At 33.2% G+C, this 16,448-nt stretch overlaps 1 long non-coding RNA gene across 1 annotated transcript in view; it reads left to right on the top strand.

Annotated features, from left to right (window-relative positions):
• LOC142333155 (uncharacterized) overlaps window positions 1-16,448 on the top strand; it is a 115,988-nt gene that overhangs the window by 83,039 nt on the left and 16,501 nt on the right. The window contains exon 2 of the long non-coding RNA XR_012758543.1: window positions 15,767-16,006. This is a non-coding gene — a long non-coding RNA (uncharacterized LOC142333155). The remainder of the gene's footprint in view (window positions 1-15,766; window positions 16,007-16,448) is intronic.

Here is a 16,448-nt window from a genome sequence, read left to right on the forward strand (position 1 = left end):
CTTATTTGCGGAGAGACGAGGAAGTAGCAGTTAAAGTGACTACGATCCCAGTTGAAGGTAAAGCTATACAAGGCAAGTCTGGACAAGCCCATATTAAAAAGTCGACACCACCGGCAGTTGACAGTCGTACTGTAGTTATCAAAGCAGCTGGAAAATCCTATTCTGATTTACTTAAAACGATGAAGTCTGCAGTAAGTAGCGAAGATGCAAAAGAGGTCATCTCCTTACGTAAGGGCAGGAATGAAGAACTCCACGTGAGAATTCAGGGAGCGCAGAAAGCTGCAGAGTTTACAAGTAACCTACGAGATAAGGCGGCTGATCTGCATGCTGACCTGCGTACAAGAGCGGGAAGGCGCACAATAGTTCACATCAGGGATGTAGAATATGACACCACTGAGACAGAAATTTATGCTGCAGTTACTGCAAGAGTAGGTACTAATGTGGACATCTAGATATCGTCAATTAGAAAAGGGTACGCCGAGACCCAAAATGTTACAGTTATCACCTCGTATAGGGCTGCCTGTAAGCTGCTGGAACAAAGGTTGAGGATTGGCTGGGTGAATTGTCGGACATATATTAGGGAATCAGAGGAAAAGTGCTTCAGATGCTGGAATACTGGACATCGTAAACATGAGTGCAAGGGCCCTGACAGAATGGATCTCAGCTTCAATTGTGGAGGCAGAGACCACAAGATTGCTGAATGCCGGGAGCATAGTAGCTGCCTGGATTGTGGGAGCCAAGAACACCGCACCGGAGGCTGGGGGTGCTCAAAAGACTTAAATGCTTAGGGTGATGATGGTTAACGCAAACAGAAGCACCATGTCTCATGATTTGGTTAGTGAACTGGTCATAGAGCAAAGGGCTGATTTAGTGATAATCACGGAGCCGAACAAGTACCTTGTTGCTAGATCAGGCTGGATGGTGGATACAAATGGTGACGTGGCAATTATGGATGTAAGTGGCAGGATAGCATGGAGATTGACGTCCAGATCTGGAGGCATGTTGGCGGTGGAGTCGGATTCAACACTAGCGATTGGTGCCTATGTGTCTCCACTGTGACATACATGAATTTACTAGAAGACTAGACATAATACAAGTAGTAGTAAATAACGCTAGGAAGAAAGTCATTATCCTAGGTGATTTCAATAGTAAAGCGATATCAGCAGGGAGCGCATACACCAATCGCAGAGGTGAGATCCTTACGGATATGATGGGGGCAATTAGCTGTCATTGTGTAAATGATGGCACCCCCTACATATGAGGCGAGAGGACACTCGTCAGTCTTGGACTTAACAATCATAGACGATAGATGGAGTAGAGAACACTGGGACTGGCGAGTGTTACTACATGATGTGGCGAGTGACCATCATGCCACTATGATTGCCATAAAAGGCTCAGTCTATGTGACTAGAGAGAAAATGCCCTATAGTAGTTTTACAACGGAACAGATCGAGATCATAATCAATAGAACGGCCGAAAGGATTATCAACATAGAGAATCTGACACCAGTTGCCCTGACTAACGGTATAAGACAAGAAATGGGCAGAGTAGCTCAGAGAAGAGCTAATAGACACTCAGTGTATTGGTGGAATATGGAGATTGAAACACTGAGAAGGCTCCTACAATCGCGCAGAAGAAGGAAGCAGAGACTCAGAATGCAAGGCGGACAGGAGTACGAGGAGGCATCTCTGGCTTATAAAGAGAACAGACGGGCCTTAAAAAAAGCTATTCGTAAGTCTAAGAAAAAACAATGGCACAGACTCTGTGAGGAGTTAGACGGAGACCGCTGGGGACAGGTATACAAAATAATCACTAAGCGATTTGGTAGGCGTCTGCCCGTATTAAATAATGAGCAGGTAGAACAACAAATTAATGAGCTATTCCCCGGTAGAATAGAAACTGCAGGAAATGTTATAGATTGCGAACCCAGACGCTTCACGTTCTCTGAACTGCACTTGGCTGTAGCACAACTGGGTAATAGGAAGAGCCCGGGTCCAGACGGAATTCCAGCGGCTTTCCTTAAAAGGTTGATAAAGAGAATTCCTTATGAAGTGCTTGATGTTGCCAGCCATGGATTAGAAAACAAGGCATTTCCAGGAATCTGGAAGGAATCTAGGGTGGTGTTCTTCCCAAAAGGCACAAATGACAATGGAGAACCTTTATACAGACCATTGAGTCTTTTAAATACCATGACGAAGGTAGTGGAGAAGATGCTCGCTGGCCGAATCTTTAAGGAACTTGAGGAAGGAATAGGCATTAGTGGAAATCAGTTTGGATTCATGAAGGGTCGTTCGACGATACAGGTGGCGACAAAGGTGATCGACTGGGCTAAGGATACTAGGACCGGCACATGGAGAACGAGGCGTATTCCCCTATTCATAGCTTTAGATGTAAAAAATGCATTCGGTTCTATCAAGTGGGAATCAATAAATAGGGCCTTAGTGGAAAAAGGTATCAGTCCTTATTTAAGAAGGCAGATAGGGGAATACCTCTCAAATAGAGAATGCTTGGTGGAGACGCAGAGTGAGTGCCTACGTTTCAATATTTATGGCGGTGTGCCACAGGGTCTCTACTGGGACCCTGTGTTTCCTTAGACAGGAAACATGGTGAGTTAAATTATCTTATTCCGCAGTTTTTTACAGGTCATGGCAATTTCAATGAGTACCACCATCGTGTTGGAAGAAGGCCAGGTCCAGAATGTAAGTACTGTGTGAGAATTAACAATGCAGAATACACAGTTTTCTGCTGTGAGAGGTGGGCAATTAAAAGGAGGAACTGTGGAATAATAGGTATGAGCCCAGCAGATGTCCTAGAGCACATGTTGAGGAGCGAAATAAACTGGAAGAAGGTTACGGAATTTATAGTAGCAGTATTAACAGAGAAGGATATAGATGAATGGCGACTAGGTAACTAGTGTAGAATAGGGTAGGGTGGACAGCCTCAGTGGTGAGGAACGGCACGCTGAGGTGTGTCGTTCTCAATGATCCACTGAGGACTCCAAGGGTTTAGATAGGTTCTGATGAAGAAGAAGAGTAAGAAAAGACCCGGTGCCACGTTACAGCTATTCGAGGTATGTCGTGGTTTCCAAATGGGCAAACAGAAAATCACTCAAGAGAGCTGACACCGGCGAGCAGACATGTCATGCCGGACGTTCAGCCGGTAGGCGGAGAGGCTCATTAGAGTTTACCAGACACTCCCCTGGGTACGCAATACCAACCAGTCGGACCGGCCCAGGGGAATAGAGTGAAAAAAAAAGGTAGGTGTTTGTGTGTGTGTAGTGTACAGACGGATGTGATGTTAAGATTCATAGCTTATGTTGAATATTTTTCACTCTTTACATCAGGGAGCCACTGCAGCCGATTGGTTTAAGGCGTCAGTCAGTCCCGTCCCGTCATGGTCATGATCGCGATCGAGTCCTAGCCGACCAAGTTTTTTTTCACTTCAAATATTATTTTTTTACTTAATTAAACCCGACCTGTTCACAACAGCTGTTCAACAGCGGTACCAACCTTTGAATTAATTATTATAAATAATATTCAAAGCGAATATATTACTCAAGTTCGTATCGCTGCAGAATTTCAAATATCCCGCCACGGGAAAAGAGAAATTCCCACAGGGATATACCAATATCGCGGTGACGGACTACGGCGCCAATGATGTCACAATCCATAATGGCCGACCACCGCCATCTCGAATTCATGAATTCAGTCCAGGATGGCGGACAGGCTACGGAGCCAATGTCCTTGCAAGCCAAGATAGCCGATCGCCGCCGTCTTTTATTCGTGACGTCACTCCAAAATAACGGACGGCCGCCATCTTGGATTTTGGCGCCACATACCCATTTATCTACTACTGTGTGTGTGTGTGTGTGTGTGTGTGTGTGTGTGTGTGTGTGTGTGTGTGTGTGTGTGTGTGTGTGTATGAATGTGTGTATTTCAAATATCTCGCTAAGGAAAAAGGGAAATTCCCTCAGGGAAAAAGGAAAATTCAAATATTGCACTGACAGGCCACTGCATCAATGACGTCACAATCCAAGATGGCGGCCAGCCCGCCATCACGATTCCGATCTTGATTTTTGAAGCAGTATGGTAATTTCCGTACTACTTTTATCCTTCATTATTATTTTTTATGTTTTTAAAACGGTTCCTTTTTTTAATTTTTATAGTTATGATTACGCTTTTTTTACAACATTAACGCGTGGCCAGCCAGACTCCTTTAAAGAAATTAATATCTTTGTTAGAAAATATGTAAGAATGATATAATTCAATATTTATAATCCGGACAGAGAAAACCATAACCCAACAGTTTGGCTATGTGTTTCATTCTTCTTTCAGTCAGGTAAAAAAAAAAAAACAAATATATTATGACGCATATTCTAATTTAATTATTTATTTATTAAAAACTACATTACAAAATTATACATTTTATGTGATTTGTGCCAGTTTATTGTTATTCTATTTACAACATAGTATTTCTGTATTTGCTGATGAAATATATTATCGACCATATTATATTATTAATGAAAATTAATTCTATTTTATTTCATTTTAGTATTATTGAGAACATTATAGAAAGAATAAATTGCATTAATTGACTGAAAAAGAAAAATATTATTTATATTTCATGTATAATATTAATTTCTATTTGACATAATAATCTAAAGTAATTTTCAAAAACAAAATTAGGACAAGTTTTACTGGTAAAGTACAAATTGACTTAGATAAACTTAGATTCGGAAGTGTTTCTTTAAAGTGTCGGCGTACGAACAATTCTGTACAGTTAAGCCATCAGTAAATGAATGAGTTTTTTAACCGCCAGTAGGTGAGACTACACGAAAACGGGATAGATTATTTTTAGCGCATGCGTAGTGTAATTGTCTAAATGACTTGCTATAAATAGTCTAAATATGCCATAATAAATAATTTTCTGGTAGCTTTTATTTCTAATTTTGCCTTCATATTCTGTATTGTAGATTTCAGATGAAAGCTACGTATTGTAATGGGTAGAATGAATCGCCTTTTGTAATATTTCGACGTATGTTCGCATCATCCAGACGCCAAAAATCCCGTCAGTTAAAAAAAATATATATATATGTATATAATATATATATTTCTCTTTGCTATGGACAGGATAACTGTCGTAGTGTTGCGCCAATCACTTTCAAATTGATAGACAAAATATGACGACCCAAAATCTCAGTCGAGTTCGTTAATGGGAAATATCGGACCATGACTGTAGAAATGGGGGCTTTTAAAAAAAAAACTGCTATATCTTTCTTATTAAGTAAAATATCAAATTCGCCTACAGTTTCTACTATTCTTTGGATAAGGGCATAAAACATCTATTCGAGGTTTTTCGAAATTACCAATCGTTGGCCCAGGGGGCTGGATAATGTGGTTTCGAAGACAGAAAAATCATACTTTCCTTGATAGGCACAGTATGTGGTGATTAGTCCTGTAAATATTACCTTTCTTTTTCCTGTTTAGCCTCCGGTAACTACCGTTTAGATAATACTTCAGAGGATGAACGAAGATGATATGTATGAGTGTAAATGAAGTGTAGTCTTGTACATTCTCAGTTCGACCGTTCCTGAGATGTGTGGTTAATTGAAACCCAACCACCAAAGAACACCGGTATCCACGATCTAGTATTCAAATCCGTGTAAAAATAGCCGGCTTTACTAGGACTGGAACGCTGTAACCCTCGACTTCCAAATCAGCTGACTTGGGAAGACGCGTTAACCACCAGACCAACCCGATGGGTTTGTAAATATTACCTAAAACTTTTATTTGTAACAATTTTTGATGTGACCAATCCTTACGGCAAGGGATGACAAAAATGTTGCTGGAATTGTAAGAAGATGGAGGTTTGTCGTATTGTAAGCATGTGAAACTTTTTTTCACGTGCAACCATTGTTGTATTGAGTAAATTTGAAGTTTTCTTACCTTTAAGGTGTAAATCTTTTTTATTCCCTACTTAGTACCGATGAAATCTCCCTCCACCTTCCGGCGTGCCGAAAGAAATTTTAATATCAATAAAGGTATTAAAAAACTTGTTTTTAATAAATATGTTTTAAGTATTGTAAGTACAGATACAGGATCCCTTGTTACATTCATGCTGCAAAATTTCGCGTGGTGAGAGTGCAGACTTGTAGTTTGAGACACATCATGAATCTTATTTGTACTCTTTTTGCCATACTCTTTCAACTTATTTGTTTCGTATTAAATGAAGAATAGGTAGTGACATAGAATATATATAGGTAGTGACATAGAATAGGTAGTGAAATGAGGAATAGGCAGTAGAATAGGTAATGACCTGTAAAATATGGTTACATATTAATAAAAAATGTTCTTATTTCTGTTATAAAATGGTTATAATAATTTAGTAATAAATTGTTTTTTACCGCAGAGAAATTCCTTAAATTTACTACAAACAGTCCATACGGTTTGACTTCGATCGGTCTGTTATTCCTTGTCATCATAATTAGTAAAATTTTCTTAAACCACTCCGGTTTGTTGATCCAATTACATTCATATACTGAGTCCCGTAAATTTTCCCACTGCATTAAAAATAAAAAAATTAATAGAATAAACTGGTTATAAACTTATTGTTAAGTTGGAATAGTAAAGTATTGGAATAAACTTATTGTTAAGGAAGCTAAATCACAGAGGCATTGAAAATATTTTTAAGAAAGCTAGCGTAAAAATATATGTAAAAAAGAAACTGTATTGATTGCAACAACAAAAGTGGAAAACAGAAAAAAATACAAAATATGAAGCAGTAATGGCGAACAGAAAAATTCAGTTATTTGGAAAAACAGATCAAAACAAATGACGGAAGAAATTATTAATTATAGTACAAACAATAGAGAATTGAATCTCCTGATAAATTTTGATAAACATCTAAAACAAAAATCAAGTTAAACAAAGGCAAAGATAGCTGTTTTCTTGTAGTGGTAAGACCATCTCATCTATTTAGGTCATTGAATTTTTTTCAAAATAATTTAGAAGATGAAGAAGACATCACAAAGAAAAATTCTTGGACAAAAATGAAGGAAAGAGGACAGTACAGATTGAGATCCACAAAAGGACTGTATAAATTAGAAGTAACTGACAAAGTAGAAGATGCAATTTCAAAAAGAAAGCTGAACTACTTGGAATGACTGAAGGAAGACTAACCCTTCTACCAAAAAACATAACCAAGGGTTTTTTAGAGTTCCCTTTTACAGATTCTTTTCTGTTCTTTACTTTTTTTTTATAAAGAATTTTTTATGTTAAGATTTTTCTGGTGATTTTAATTATTTATTTTTATTAACTTGTTTTCTATTGTTTTATTTTCTTTTATAACGATTTTCTATATATTTTATTTATTGTTTGTTACGTTCAACTTAAAAATTAAAAACCAGTGGATGAAAATTAAGGATATTGAAGAACAAACAATTATGGGCACTGGAAAGTATATACAGAAGCAGTTAAACAGTTTGTAGGTTTCCAAGATATTAACAGAAGAGAAGTAAGCTATAGTACAGAAATGATAAGGTCATGAATGAGAATAAACAATTTCTGAAGGATCTAAAATATGGAAGAAAAAAGAGTAAAACCTGAATAATTAGTAACAAGTGGGATCTATATATGATCTGAAAGAAAGATAAAGCTAAATGAAAGTCGCAAGTAAATTATTAAAAAATAAGAATTCATATGTATGCTCAATGTATGAATATTAAAATATACGTTTCGTTTAACACATATTTAACTGTATTGTTTTCTTTAGAAAACTCAGAACTTATCTTTGAAAATTTTTCTTACAAATTTCTTACTTAAAAAGAATTGAGTTTTGTAATATGATAGACTTTGTAATTTTTCAGTATTATTAATGCCATATAATTCGTATATATGTTTTTTTGAAGTAAAGTTAATGATGTGTGATACATCCAAGATGGTGGATAAAAATTTTGTTGTCATGTAGATATTACCATAGGCTAATTTTGTCATGTAGATCCACAGTTGCTTCTACCGCCTTTTATCGCTCATTTTTGTAATATGAAGCCGTTTCCTTATTATAATATAATCTTATGTATTAGATTCCAATATTTAAAACTTTAAAATACGAAAAGACAGGTAAATTTAAAAAAACTGTTTGTTATTCTCTGTTTCAGTTTCCGTTAAGTAAAATATACAGATCTCGAGAACAACGTGTAAATTAATAACGTTTAATGTGATTTAAAACTTTATTTCAAGAAGATTTTCGTAATCTCAAAAACAAGCTTCTTTTTCTTATCAAATTATTGTAATATCTCTTCTATTCAAAGTATTTTAACGAATAATATAATCAACAAACCGAAATTTTCAGCTGATATTCATAAAACTGTGGACGTATTATTTACATAGAATTTATTGTATTTAAATTTGGCTGTAATAAAATCTTTTCAGCAAAATAAAAACACACGTAAATTATTTTTCTTGTTTTCCATGTTATTTATTATTTTGAGACAAAATAAAATAAAATTCTACTTTTTGTTTTAATTTATGTGATATTGAAATACGTACCTCAGTGTTTATCTCTTCACCACTACTGTCATATATATACATCAGATAAAATATTTGTATACAAAGTTGCGTCTCAATCAGTTTGAAAACTATATCATCTTTCTATAAAATAATATAAAAAAAGATTTATCAAATTTGAATAATTTTTATAGCGAGTAATTTATAGTTACACTCTAATCGTAAAATTAAATTATTTGCCTATAGAAACAATTGCTTATTCAATTAAAAGGTCCAACAACCGGTCTTCATTGTATAAAAGTAATTACGTCCTTTACGTAAGGAAGTAGCAGTTGTTATGAATGTTAACCCACCGCGTTGGTTCAGTGGTGAACGCGTCGTCCCAAATCAGCTGATTTGGAAGTCGAGAGTTCCTGAGTTCAAGTCCTAGTAAAGGCAATTACTATTATACAGATTTGAATACTAGATCGTGGATACCGTTGTTATTTGGTGGTTTTTGTTTTTTCCCTATCACCCTAGGCCCGGACCCGCCGCGGAAGCACACTCGGTCCTAAGGGTGCCATTTCCTCTAACCTTCCGGCCGACCATGCCGGATCCGGTTATGCTATCCCCAGCATCGGTGACCATCCGGTCAGCCGGGACTAGGTTCTCTCCATCACCTGCCTCAAATCAGAAGTACCGCAAACACGGGACCACCGATCGGGCTCCGTCTTAACGCTTTCCCTTCCTACTCACCCCAGGAGTCCCCATCACTCATCGGAAGTGCGACACCTCAACATCGCACTCCTTATGAACGGAGGAATCCAGCCACACCCTATACTATCCCACTATGTACATGGTGTAACATGGTGAAGTGTTTTGCATAGAATGGTTTTTTAGTGGTTGGGTTTTAATTAACCACACATCTCAGGAATGATTTAATTGTCTTGACTGTACAAGACTACACTTCATTTACACTCACACATATCATCCTCTGAAGTAATACCTGAACGGTAATTCCCGGAAACAGAACAGGAAAATAAAGGAAAAGTTGTTCTGCATGTTAACGGTTGGAGGGGAAATCGAATAAGTACCTTAATAATTATTTTGCTTGATTAGTATATCAAGATACCTAACCTGATTATCTCCCTCCAACCATTAACATTCATAACAACTTCCTTACTTATACTTTTCTTTCTTTGTTTTCTAGTTTAGCCTCCGGAAATCACCGACAGGTATTTTAGAGGATGATATGTATGAATGTAAATGAAGTGTAGTCTTGTACATTCTGAGTTCGACCATTCTTGGGATGTGTGGCTAATTGAAACGCAACCACCAATGAACTCCGGTATCCACTATCTATTATTCAAATCCGTATAAAAGTAATTGCCTTTACTAGGAGTTGAACGTTAGACGTTTCGACTTCAAAATCAGCTGATTTGGAAGACGCGTTCACCACTAGACCAACCGGGTTTTTTTTTCTTACGTATACTAGAACCAGCCAATGTACGAGCTAGTGACATCACAAGCAGACTGCATATTACTACTACGTGACCTGAAAACATCAACTCTGCGTTTCAAATCGAAGTATTACTTTTTATCATATTTTACCCGGCAGGAACTATTATACATCCATTTACTAATTTAAACAATACGTAATTAATTCCTTTATAACCATTGTATGTATAAAATATATTTGCGGAATTAATTTTCTCTGTAGTTAATTTTTCAACATTTGCGAAAGAAAATGTGTAACGACTCCTCACATGTCTTTTTACGGCTGACCATACCATCTCGATCGGATTCAAATCTGGATGATACGGTGGTAGGCTAAGAATACTATGCCCATGTTTTTTCAAAAGTTCATCTAAGTGATATTTATGTACTTATTCATATAACTGCGGTTTCAGCATTTTTGAACTATACGGAATATTTCTCCAGCCAATCGGTCATACCTTTTCTTCCGGAGGTAGAATTTGTCGCTTTGTCAATACCTGTATTGTGATAGTAGCGTTATCATCAACAACTTGGTGGAAGATTTGGAATAAATTTTTTACGCGCCATTTCATGAAATCGTCTGTATTGATATTGTCATGATATTTGCCACTTTTCGAACTTGCTTTCCAAGTTGGTAATGCGTTGTAAAACCGACTTCTACTCCACCACGAATTACTATTAAAAGGTCACCTTTTTAATCAGTACATGAAGTCCGTCAGCAATACCATTAGAGTACAACTTTTTCGAACAATCCGAACTTAAAACGTACGTTTCATTCAAATAAAAAAATTGTAGGATTGCTATGTCAGTACTTAGCCATTGTCTGAAAATATTCAATCTTCTTCCACCTGATATCGGGTTTCTCAATTAAAGGTTATCTGTTAGTTTCAGTTTTACGCCATTTGAAACGTATCTATTTCAAAATAACAGCTCAAGTTGATTCACTTCCTTTAAAATCAATAGATGAATGCCCTTGGCCTTATTTTTTTTTTAAAGTAGATAATTCATTGTTCTTTGAACGAAATTAATTAAATGTTTTTCTAATTACACCTTAATCGAAATTGTCCAGTCCACTGACAGGTTTCGAACGTCATTTATACTTTTTCGGCGTGCTGAAAGAACACGATATGGATGTTGATTGAAGAATCATGTCTTTTTTTCTATTCTGAGTTTCTGAACCGGTTTTCTTGATATTCCAGCTGTAGTTCTTTCTTTAAATTTTTGAATGCCAATTATATGTTTGTCGTCAGTTAATTTACCTATTATTACAGTTCATAAAATCATAATTATTATTTCACTTGCTTGACTCTCAATTGTCATCTTACCTTTAACATAAATATTAAATAAGCTTGTGGGTTCAGTCAGCAGCGAGCGATGCATCATCCCATTTATATTGGAGCAGGTTATTCATTTTTTATGGATGTACTTATAATAATGCAAAATAGTTCATTACGTTTTTTATATCTTTCTAATCGGTATTCTATGTTTTAAAATAATCTCACATCATTTAGTAACTGAAATATTAACTCTAATTGTAATTAAACTGCATACGTATACATACGTTTCCCCTGTACTCTACCTACAAAATTATATTTCTAATATATTAATATTTCTGGTTTAATTTGGTCCATAAACTGTTCAGAAATTAAAAAATTAAAAGGGGTTGATTGTTGATGGTAAACAGTATTGTTATCAGCTTTGTATACACTAGTTGGAAAAATGGGATTTTAACCTATGTTGATGTCGGTATCAATATATATATATATATATATATATATATATGCTGTGATAGTAAAAAAAAAGATATTTAATTTCTTTTCAGTATTGACAAATCACCTGCATCTTGTTTTCTTTAAAAAAAAATAATATAAAAAATATAAAACCATCAGACGAAAGTGGAACATAAATTATTTTTTTTAAATGGATTTTTTAGAATTTATTTCGCAATTGCGTATTACGTAATAGCCTAGTTAAAATTTATTGTAAAACAGTTTATATTTACCTGTACCATCAAATAAACTTACAAACAAGTATAAGAGCAAGCTCCACATTTTAATGCCATTGATATACCTTGAATTGTTTTATCAATTATTTTTAATTTTCTGAAAATAGAAACCTTTATTTAATATACATATTATTTTAAGTAAAATTTTGCAACCTAAAATTATAAAAATATTAGTTGTTTATTATCAGTGATTATACTTATTGATATAATGATTTATTAAATCTACTTTTACCTTTAGTTATTAACGATCTGAATAAATACTAAACTTTAATTCATAATTTTTACTAGACCGTAAAAAACATTTAAAAGATATAAAGCCCATGATGAGGACGGGAAAATGGAAGATCGAATGAAAGAGAAATAATTTTTTTAAACTTTTTATTTGCGGAAGATTTAGTTTGAGAATGCTTTTAGAGTTTCTAAATATTTTTTTGGAATGGATTTAATATTTACGTATATAATCAGGTTTTCTTTCTTCAGTCATTTGTAACGGACCATACATAAATATCATATAAATCATGATGTCATTATGTGGTGATAAGGCACACTAATAAAGGTATATTTCATTACAATTTCCCTATAGAAACCTATTGTTTTGTAATTATTTAAGATTAATATAAAACATAACATACGACAATACAGCAAGGTTGTCTTGCCGGAATTCGTGTATGCAGAAGAAACAATAATAATCACAGGAATGTCCAAAATTCACAAAATCGAGAAGCAACGGAAAATCCTCAGAAAAATCCACGGTGCGGATTTAAGAGACGGAACCTGAATTAAACGATCCACAAAGGAATTATATGAAAGCGTAGATACCATCGCCGACAAGTTTAGGAAAAGACGTCTGCAATTCTAAGTAAACTTATTCAGTATTGGTAAAGACCAGACAAATTAAGAAAATTTTCAACATCGTCAATGCAAAATTAAATTATAATCAATTTGGATGAAAGAAACACAAGACGATCTGGAACGACTGAACATCTCAAAGAAGAAATCAAGGACAAAAGGACATTTAGAGATGAAATTAGAAATAAGAAAATTAAAAACAGAAACGATAGGAAGAAGATGGTCGTAGGTGGGGAGCAGGAAACATAATGAACGGATGAAGAGGTTTGGGAAGGAAAGAAAATAGAAGAAGGAAGTAAAGCCATGATTGGCTCAAGTTTACTCGCTGTTAGAAATGGGCATAATCGGATGATTTCGCTCTGATTTCTACGCCTTTGATAAAATTAAGCGAGATTGTACTTCTTGGGACCAAAATTAAGGGTTAAGTTTAGTATTTTAACTAAAATAGTAAAAAAAAAATCTCAAAAATTTATTTTTAGTAGATTTTGAGAAATTTTGCGTTGAAAAACACATTATTTTATATTTGGTGTAATTTTTTCTTAATGGAAGATAAATACAAAAATGTTATGGAAAACTGGTGAAGTAATGGATTCTGAGTGTATATATATATCGTTCCTCGAGAATATCCTGATTATTATGTAATGTAATATTATATATATACGTATATATAGAATATGTACTCAGATTGACGCAATATCAGAAGAACGATTTACTGTTCTATTTATTAAACTTTTTTCTGCCTCTTCCAAACCTTTCCGTGTGGTTTACTGTAGTTGATAGTAATTGCTGTAAGGGATGTGTGGAAGCCAAAAAAAAGGTTATATTATTTTTGTATGGTTTATAAATAATATTCTACTGACCTGTAAATTAGTTGATGATATTTTATAATATATATTAATATTCCTTTTACTAATATTGATTCGTTTTCTGTAAATTCATTTCCATATTTATAAATAATATGTGGGTTAATTTTTGATTTCACGTTCATTGAAATTATGTATTCCATTTCATTTACCGAGAATGATAGCAATTTTATGTCTTTGCTGATTATTTTCATCGATATCAATGTTGCACAATATGAAAGATATGTAAAATTACTAAGTAACCAAATATATACAGATTGTAATATATACCAGAATGAGTAAATGTAAAAATTGTTGTAATTTGAAAAGTAGTAAACGCGGTGTAGCAATGGTAAATTTTCAATTTTTATCGTATTTAAGTCATTTGCGGTCGTAACAATAAAAATTGTAAAAATTAATGTCCAGCTACATGAAATATAAGAGTATAATTTCATTGAGTAATACAAAATATTATTAGTTGTTACTAATTCTTTTGAGATAAGTTTCATTAATTTTTTTCTATCATCTCTTATCTGGTACGGAAATTCATTATAAGTCCCATCAAATATAACTTTACTTGTTTTGGTAATATCCTCCAAAGATTTCAGACAAACGGCAAAATACATTAGATGAACTATAAAAAACACCATTGATTTCAATGAAGCTATTCTATTACCCAAATCATTCCAGTTGTATTTTAATTGTAATATACAAAACGATCCTATCAGAAATTTCAATGAAATATATAATAATATTATTATATTGTATTTACCGTTGTTTAAATTACAACTTAATATATTTAATGTAGTTTTAAATTTGGTAGAAACTTCCATTTTTTATTTTTTTAATATTATTTTCTGAAAGTGAAAAAATTTTGTTGTAACTGTTTGAAATAAAATAATTAACAGCAGGTAGATACTCATAAAATTTTCCAGTAACGGAAATTTTGTTTTTTTATTACAGCAAACCGCAAGAATATAGTCCACAAAATCCTTTTTTTTCTGTTTCCGAGGTTTACCTCACAGGATGATAAGTATGTAATGAATCAAAGAAATATTTCATAAAATAAGACTGATACAATTGACTTAAACGAATGAAATATATTTTTCATTATCCGCGATGAGTAGCTTAATGAAGAAGTATTTTTTAATCCATGATTTTACATATCAATCTTTTTATATTGGAATGAATGAAAATTTTGATAAAACAAAACAAACCGAGTCAGAAAATTTGATAGTTAATAAAATAACCTATCACTAAGACCTTATTTGTTCTTATAACTTTCGATGTAAAAGATCCGCAATAGAGATTCTATTGAAATAAATTACGTTATTGAATCTTTGGATAGAAAAGATTGTATTCGTTTTACTATTATAAAGTGTTCAATCAGAGATGAAAAAGGAAATCTTTCACTTACATACGAACTGAGTAAGTCGTAATAATGATAGATAGTAAGTTAAGTTTTGTTCACTTGCTATGTTTATGTAATGGTTACAAATGTTTCCTTGCTATTTAACCATTGTGATATGAGTGAAGAATACTTTCAAAATGAATAGTTTCGTCAATTTACGAATGAATGATATATGTGATAAAAATAGAGAAGAAAGAAATTGTGGATTCAGATAATGTTTAAAAATTCATGTTTCTTTTGTACGTGTTTTTTATCGTTGTAAGCGATGTTCTTATCTTTAAATGAACAATAACTTTTATTTTTGTGCTACAGTTTCATCACTTTTAGGTAGGTATTCACTGTTTATTATTTATTTATGTATCAATACCTCGTCACGGTTGAATTTAAACTCAACAAATAAAATATTGCATAATAAAACTACATATTTTTGACTTCTTTTTTTTTCTGAAATATGAAATAATATACTTTGCGGTATATTGTAGGACACTCGTAGGGATACTTGTAGGAGTCTTTAGGGTTAACAGGCATATATTTTATTTTGATTTTTATTAATTTTTTTTTTAGTAACTAATATAAATAATTTACTCTCTTTTTAGCTATTTTAATGTTAATTATCTGTTAATTTGATTAATTATTTAATTTTATTAAGGTAAATATATTTCATTTATCTGTTATATAGCAAACTACAGTTCTGATATAAAAAAAAAAAAAAAAGCTGAGAGGGAATGAATTATTCCAGTATTTATTAATCAAATTCATTGTTTGAATATTATTGAATAATATGTTATGAAGTTTGTGATTTGATGATCTTTCTACGAGAAGGATATTCGATAAAAATCTTACAACAATTTTATGGTTAAAAAAAACTGTAAGGAAGGACCCTTAAACGTTTTACTAAAGAAACAGTTAATTTTTATCGGTATGTATTAATAAAATAAATCAGCTCAAAATTAGTAATTTTGAATAATGTAAATAAAAGGTAATTACATTGATAAATATAATTTTTGTTTCCTAACATGTTATACATTTTTTAAATTTAATTTTAATTTTTTTTTTTTTAAGCTGAAAAATCTTTGTATCGCCCACCATTTTTGAAAAATATTTAAATTTTAATTAAAGGATTTTTTTTTCCTTTTTTAAAAATGTAGTTAGCATTTTAAGCTCTTATATTGTATTTCGTTAGCCCATTTTTTTATTGTTTAACTTGGTTAACGTAATTTGTTAGCTATAAATAAACAATACTAGACAAAGAATTAAATCATATCATAGTCACATATTATGATATCGTATCTAATACTGAAAAGTGAGCCTTCATTGACAAGTTTAATCAAGTCTGTGCAGTTGAAAACATCATGTAACCG

Source organism: Lycorma delicatula, chromosome 12, assembly GCF_047948215.1.
Source record: "Lycorma delicatula isolate Av1 chromosome 12, ASM4794821v1, whole genome shotgun sequence".
Lineage (NCBI taxonomy): Eukaryota > Metazoa > Arthropoda > Insecta > Hemiptera > Fulgoridae > Lycorma > Lycorma delicatula.